Source organism: Engystomops pustulosus, chromosome 3 (assembly GCF_040894005.1).
Source record: "Engystomops pustulosus chromosome 3, aEngPut4.maternal, whole genome shotgun sequence".
Classification (NCBI taxonomy): domain Eukaryota; kingdom Metazoa; phylum Chordata; class Amphibia; order Anura; family Leptodactylidae; genus Engystomops; species Engystomops pustulosus.
In genome coordinates this window covers 125,085,476-125,093,480 of record NC_092413.1, presented here as the reverse complement: position 1 = coordinate 125,093,480, position 8,005 = coordinate 125,085,476, and positions in this window count along the sequence as shown.

The following is an 8,005-nucleotide window of genomic DNA, read 5'->3' as shown; positions in this document are numbered from 1 at the left end:
TCTTAGGGAAGAAGCTGGCACTTAGTACGAAGAGTTTGGATAATGCAGTCTGTATTTCGGGAGGGATTTATTTGATCATTTCTGGTTGGATGTCATCGGGGCCACCAGCTTTTTTACATCTTATGGAGGAGATGCTTTCTGTTACCTCCTGCAGGGTTATCAGACATCTAGAGATGTCTTTGATTTTTTTCCTCTGAATCTATCTCTCTTTCAAAAAACTGATGCCATAACTGAAAAATCTGATAACTGTCTGTCTCCCATTAACTTATAATTAATTTTTAACATCCATTATGCATGTATTTTTTTCAAATGGGAAAACGGCACTGCAACCACCATCATTTTGTAAAAAAAAGCATGCATGAGCGATCATAGGCTCAGTGTTAGTACATAATCTCCAATAAGTTAACACTACAGGGTCACTGTTAGCCTCTATTGGCTGAGGGTGATATTGATAAAAATTCTTTTAATGGTTCAGCCTAGTCTGACTTACAATTATTAGAAATAAAGAATTACATGAGTGAAATAAATGACCCTTGAGGAGTCAAGATCAGGGTTTCACACTAGAATAGTTGATATCCACTGGTATGGTGAAAATCTATAAAGCATCAGAAACAGCAGTTGTAGGTTTGAGTACAATTATCTGGCTACACAAATATCTATTCTTTATGCATAAAGGGCCTAGAGCAGTGGTTCTCAACCTGTGGGTCGGGACCCCAGTGGGGGTCGAACAACCAAAACCGGGGGTCGCCTAAAGCCATTGGAGCCGCAATTTTATTGTGTTTTTACTGCGAGTTGCATGGTTTGGGGTCGCCACAACATGAGGAACTGTATTGCGGGGTCACAGCATTAGAAAGGTTGAGAACCACTGGCCTAGAGCCTTGAGATAGGATTCTTATTTTTAAAGAAATATTAAATAAAAATGATTTTCTAGTTTATAAGAAAGAATGCATGCTCGTATAGATTTGTAAGTCAGTGCCAGCCTAACTTAAATGGTTTAAATGTAAACTTAGCCTAAGTGAAATGTGAACTTAGCCTAACATATAAAGCTGCTGCTCTGAAACCTACTAAGAAAGGTGGCCAAACTTTTACAATGGATGAACTTTTTAGGAGTCCAATAAATGGTACACATCAGGAGGACTAAGGAGGACATAAAGGAGGTTACAAGAACAGTGAATGACAGAAAGGAAGTCAATCCCTGTAGATATGTAATGGGGGAACTACTTGTTGAACATAAAAGCTTAGTTTGCTAGTGAAAGGATTCAAGTTAGCTTTTGACACACATTTTCTAGTTTTAAATTATTGTTAAAACTTGTTGGGAAAAATACTTCCTGCCCTGTCTTTCTGCAATTTTAGTGATAAAATCACTGCATGTGTCTGTACAGGGATAAGTCCTGGAAAAGTGAAGACCCCTTAAGATCAATGTGTAAAAATATGACAGTATTATGCTCAGTATTTTGAATCAATATTAGGAAACAAAAACCATAAATACTTTCATACTCTGTACTTGATGTATTTTACCTGCTTTGTAACCTGATTTATGCAATCATTAATAAAAATGAGTTAAAAAAAAAAGAAACAAAAACAATCAGAAACAAGAGAGAACATGTATTGGATCTTCTGTATTTTGGACCCATTTTCTGATTTTGACTTACAAATACTGATACAAATTATTAACCATAAAATTGCTGTTTTGAATATAACCTTTGCATGAATTCACAAGTGCCAGATTTGTTTCAGGAATTTCTTTCACTGTCTCATAATCTAATAATCCAATTGGAACTTCCTATTGTGGAAATGAAAAGGATTTTCCATGAATATTCAAGTAAAAAGCTGTACTGCGATATCTATTTGTACTAGACACAAGTGATAAAAGAGAGATGAGAGTGGAGCTCTTTTAAGGTACGTTCACACGGTGCAGATTGCATTAACAATCACATTTATGTAAACTCTATGTTTATGTTTAATGTAAACATGATATTAACATTATGTTTACATATAATACATTGTGTTAACAAATGCATTATGTAAAGATACCCTTTGGAGGAAAACAACCATGTTTTCCTATCTTATTCAGCACTTAAAGGAAAATGAAGTACATTTAACTTCCCCACAGGATTCCATACATATACATGTACGGGTACAGCAAATATGAGAGTGTTATTATGGAAGAGCTATACTCTTGCATTAAGATCAGATGGAACAGCAGTTGTATAATATACAGCAGGTTACGGAGCCACTGTGTCACCTAACCAGTTCGGCTTTGGACTTAACAACAGATAAGTACAATTTTGAAAGAACATGGGGTAAGATTTAATCTATCAAGAAAGACAGGCGGGGTGGGGGGAGACTGTATTTCAAAGAAGAACTGAATAGAGAAAGATCTTTGAATTGAAACTCTTATTCCTAAAGGTCTAAAAACAGAATTAAAAGTATTTGGGTTCCTTTAGATATATCCAATGTTGGGACACACAATAGTCAGGCTCTATACCAGCACTTCTGGGTTCCCTTTCCTGGTCACCTTACTCCATTCAAAAGAGTTGAAAGAAGTAGAAAATTCATCTGAACAAGGTCTTAAATACTTCTTATTTTATCATTAACTTTTTAAAATATTATTCTAGTTCTGTTTAACATTCTGCTTATCATTTAGTTTGTCTTGGGCCCCCTTTTATTTCCACAACTAGAAGTAGTATTCTGGTTTCATGATCTTCTCATAGTAATATTCTGTTATTAGTTTTACTTAACACAAATCAATTTATGTTTTTAGGGGAAAAACAGAATTTGTACTAAATTTTTATTCCACTTGTGGTTTTGCTATTAACCCTAATAAAAATTGAGGTCAGGACTTCTCACTACCCACATGGGGCTCTAAATATATATTGTTTATCAACAAGTAGGACAGATATAAGAAGAAAAGAGCTCTATCGGCATTGGATAACAATAGCAAACAATGGTCCAAACATTCCTCCTGGAAGACACTAAATATAGACCTATTATTTCTACAACGATTTCAATTCTCTCAGGAGATACAAACTTACAAAGTTACATTAAAAACATCGGACATACTATCCACCCATGGCCAACATTCATTGGTGCTGCTTTCCAGACATACCAACTATCATCTCAACAGGTATGTGCATATTGAACTCCGGCACACCAACAAGCCAAATCAGTAAGACTCTGGAACATGCAGGCCTTTCCAGAATAAAACTCTAGTAGAAAACTCTGTCAGAACCAATCTGGTCTACAAGTCAGAACTGGTGGAGTTTGCGCCCATATCGGCCATTACAGTTTCCATTTCTTATGGTGATGGTCTATGCCCATGGCAGTGTTACAACTTTTACAAGTGGCAGCTTGAGAATGTCAATAATAAATCAAGACATAATTTACATTAAACAAGACACCAATAAAGAAAGGTCCCAATCAATACCAACGTAGTGGTACTCCTTTTATGATGGATGGCATTATTTTCCCTCAATATGCCATTTATATATGTTTTCTAAATCATCAAACAACTGTGAAATGTTTCTGATCAGAAAGGCATAAAAAGAAGGGGGAGGTTAAAGAAAAGCATAAAAGGATGGAGAAGCTAAAGAATTTATTGGAGGGTCATTAAACTTATGTTTTGTTTTTCTCTGATATTTGTAACTTTTTTGGGCAAATTTGTGCCAAAATTACAACTTTTCCAATCACCTTGCAAAGTTAACTGATATATCTCTAAAATCCAGATGTGAATGTCTAAAGAAAAATTCACAATTATTTCACAAGTTGTGGTAAAATGATGCACTTTTTTGCAAATAAGCTCCAGGCCTGAGCAGGCATAGGCAAAAGTTTAGAAAGTGGCTGCAGGTGAATTGGCAACTTTTGTGCAGCTTTAAAAAAAAAGGCACAAAAAAACAACAGACACACATGCCTGATATATCTCCTTCTAAGGTAAAAAGATCAAAACCCCAAAAATGAAAAAAAAGACATGCACAAATGTCATGAAAAAAGATAAATCATAAACATTGGGGCAGATTTACTTACCCGGTCCCGTCGCGATCCCTCGGTGCGCTGTCCGACGAGGATTCAGGTTCGATTCAAGATTGTGCGCCCAAGTTCCTGCATGTGTCGCTGCTGCTCTGTGGTCCGCCGTTCACCTGCTTCTTCCTGGTGCATGTGAGTGCTAAATGAACCCCATTGTCTTTAAAAATTAAGAATCCAATTTCACACTTAGATTTCTAAAAGAGATGCTACAAGCTGAGCTGTTCTTTCTCCCATTACCTTAAAACAATAGAGCAAAAACACTCATGTTCCTATAAAGTAATACTTTTTGTTTCCTTTAACAAGTGAAAATAAGAAACAGAAACATGGATGAACATTTGATACATTACAGCCTTTACACAGCTGTTTAGAGAGTTGTAGAATAAAAGCTACTTATATGTCAATTCATGTGAGTGTCACTTGAACAAAATAGGATTAGTACAGTTTGATATTACTTTTTCACATGTACAGGTCAAATACACTCAAGTATTACAACTGCATTTTTTCATGATGTGCACTAAATATTAACCACAAAATTCTAGGTCCATAATTATTAGGAGAGTAAAAAATAATATTGAAACTCAATAATCAGCTATAGTACGCTTTTTAGCTATATAGAAAGTGGCCCTTTATGCAATATTTTGATTGGCATAGATAAAGCCAGGGTGTAAAGCCTAAAGGATTCTTTGGTATTCACCCCTTAAGCTCTAGATTGGAATCTAGGTTTTATATGCAGGGAATAACAAAGCATTAACTCCTGAAATAGGCTCAGGTTGAGGTTGGTAGCGTAGCAGAATTCAGCCAGAGACGAGCCAGGAGTTATCATTTGAAGTCAGCAATGTTACACTAGATGAAGAGAAAAGATACCATCATTAAAAAACCCCAATTTAAAGAGAAGTTAAGCTCAGGAAATGGATCTGAACCAAGCAAATAATTAGTAAAACCCTAACTTAGTAACAAGTAGTATGTGTGATTTCTGAACATTTCTTAACCTTTGCAGTAATTGAGTTCTAATTCTTATGAACCTCTGTCTAGAAATTGTGATTAATGTGAAAGGAGCCATATACACTCCAGCGGGTAGTGGAGACTGGGCAGCCATTTGCAGAATATTCACATTTTCTCTTTAGACAGTCTGGAGGGGGGATTTTATAAAGCACTTGTTACACTGTTTAGGGTGATTTAGCCCATGGAGCCTCAATTATACGAGTTTTTGGAGCCACATGTCTGGAAAAAAGTTTAACAGGACTGTTCCTTGCACTGACCACCCCACAAAACGAAGTAGTTAGAGGAGAAGGATATGAGCGTAAACCCAATAATTGATCTGAATATCTAAACGGATCCTGTTTGCAAATGGGGAAACCTCTAGTAGGTTAATCATGACTTCAGCACTCCATCAATCTGGACTTTATAGCACGGGAATTGGCCAAAAAACTAGTTAAAAGCAATTCTCTGAATAAAACTGGAACTTTTGGCCTTAATTCTATGTATCATGAGGCAATGCTCATTACCCCTTTACAAGACACCATCTCCACAGTGAAGCATGGTGGTATCAGAATCATGGGCTCAGAGATGTATACCACACTACTGTAAAGGGCCCAGTAGAACAGGGGGTTCCCACACAGGGTGGCATGCAAGTTCATCGGACTTCTGTGTATACTCCTTGGTGTGTTGCCTTATCCCCTCACACCTTTCTCCCCTGGTTCTTGTCTCCTATCCTCTGTAAGCCAGAGGGATAATAGGTGAGCTGCCCCAGGCAGTACAACATCACTCTGACGGCAGAGTGGGTTATAGTTGCTGAAAGCTTTTTTCTTACATTCAGGAGAAGCAGCATACTCCAGAAAATGACTTTATAAAAATATTCTAATGAGCTGCAGGTGCTTCGGCCTACATCACAACAGATAAGTTAGGGCAGTCTTTCAACAGTAAATCATCCTTGAAACATTAAAAAGTTTTTTTCAGATTTGGCCCTAATTACCCTAATTAAATATTTATGAGTATTAGTAGTGTCTCTAGTGCAACATCCCCCACCGGGGCCTAGCCCTTGAGGTGAGGCCTGGAGACAGTCGGGGCCCGCGGTACCGGAGTGGCTGGCGGTTGCGGCCTAAGCACGCTATTGTCACGGTGCTTGGTACGGGGGAACCGGAGGGCTGTCCTACAGCCTGGCAGGTCTCCAGCAGGGTGGTGTTGGCAAGAAATGATGAGTGGGAGGCTGCTATAGCGGATCTCCCTGGGGCAACCCCTTAATGTCCCGAGTGTGAGTCTCTGTGTGATGGACAGGGTGCCTGCGATGGAGGCAGCCGTATTAGCAGGGACCAGACGGAGACAGAAGTTGAAGAAAACAACTTACAGTTCTTTATTTGAACCGGCAGGAACCGCAGCAACGTGCCTTTAACAAGTAGATGGAGTGCTGAGATGCTTTTGGAGGGAGCCTCAGGAGATAGTTCACCAGCCTGGATGTAGAGGGCAGGCTGGGAGGCAGCTGTGTCCTGGTAGGAAGCTTCAGCTTGTCCTGTAGGGCTTCAGGTATCACCTTTAAAGGTAAGATGATACCCCTTTCCTCACTATACTAACTCTAGTCTTCTTGCTCCACTCTTCAGAGGCAGGGGCTAGGCTCTTCCTGCTCTGGTATGGGCTAGACTGAAATTACTCACTCACTCACTGAGCTATAAGTCTTCCTGATCTGAGCTGAGCTCAGACTAAACTGATCTGACCTCTCTCCTGAGAGACTGCTCTGAGATCTGAGACTGCTCTGAGATCTGAGACTTCCTAGAATTTCTCCAGAACATTCCTGGCCAGGGGGTTTTATTACTTCCCCTTGGTCAGGTGGTGGCTCCTCCTCCAATCACATCTCAGCTTACAGAGCACAGGATGTAACACAGATCATTGGATAATAGCATCTTGCATCATACAAAATACTTAACTTCTGCCTTGCCAGGCAGGATTCACCACTGCAATATCCCCTATGTCCTATAAGGACCATGTAGTGTGATGTGATTACATGCAGGTGGGACGTATTCGCAAACACTCCCTCGCCATTGCATCGGCGAGGGTGTTGCACTAGTATCACTGGATGGTGACCTGCACCCAAACAGCTACGTAGATCACAATAAAGGAAACCACTATAAATAACTGAAATAGAAATATGATACCTGCACCAACAAAGAATAACGGGATACACATAAAAAAAAACATACAGCCGCTATGACTAAAAAATACCTTTGATTCTAAACATGTATCTATACCTAAGTGACCATACAGCAAAAGGTAAACTTGCTAATTGTTGGGTTAGGTATAGTGCTGTGTATATGAACAATGTAGGCAAGTGTTAGTACCTGTATTGGAGCTAGAACCATTCTTGAAACATAACAAATAAATCTTATATCCAAACGTGTTGGTGTATAGTTCATATTGTACTATTGTAAATTAAATTTGAAATATTTATCTGAGGAAAAAACAGATGTATTAAGCCTTGTAATACACATGTAAATGAATGATATGATAGGGAGTAGTGATGAGCAGGTCTCAACCGCCAAATTTTCATCAATACATAATTTGGTGGATTTGGCACCCACAACCCCCAAAGCTTAGTAGTCGCCACTGTTTGTGCTTAGGGATTGTTTTGGCTGAGCAGCCAATCAACCAGATTGTACTCCTTTAGCAACCACAGACATGCAGGTGGGACATATGACTCTACTGTATAAGAGCAGGGTCACATGTCCATGTGCCATCACACACAGGAGAGCTATAGAGAGGTTTCAGCTTTTCATAGTATTAGCCAGACAGGAAGAGACTTCTCAAATACCAACTATTGCCCCTTTCAGAGCACTTAGGTAAAACAGGGAGCTGATGTGACTGGGGACAGGTGGAAATCTGTTATAATTGCCTTTTTGGGTACTGCGGAGAACTTCATTAAGCTACTGATAGGGTGCTTTAGTACAGGACCAGACTTAGTACTATCAGCATTTACAGCATCATCCAGCAACAT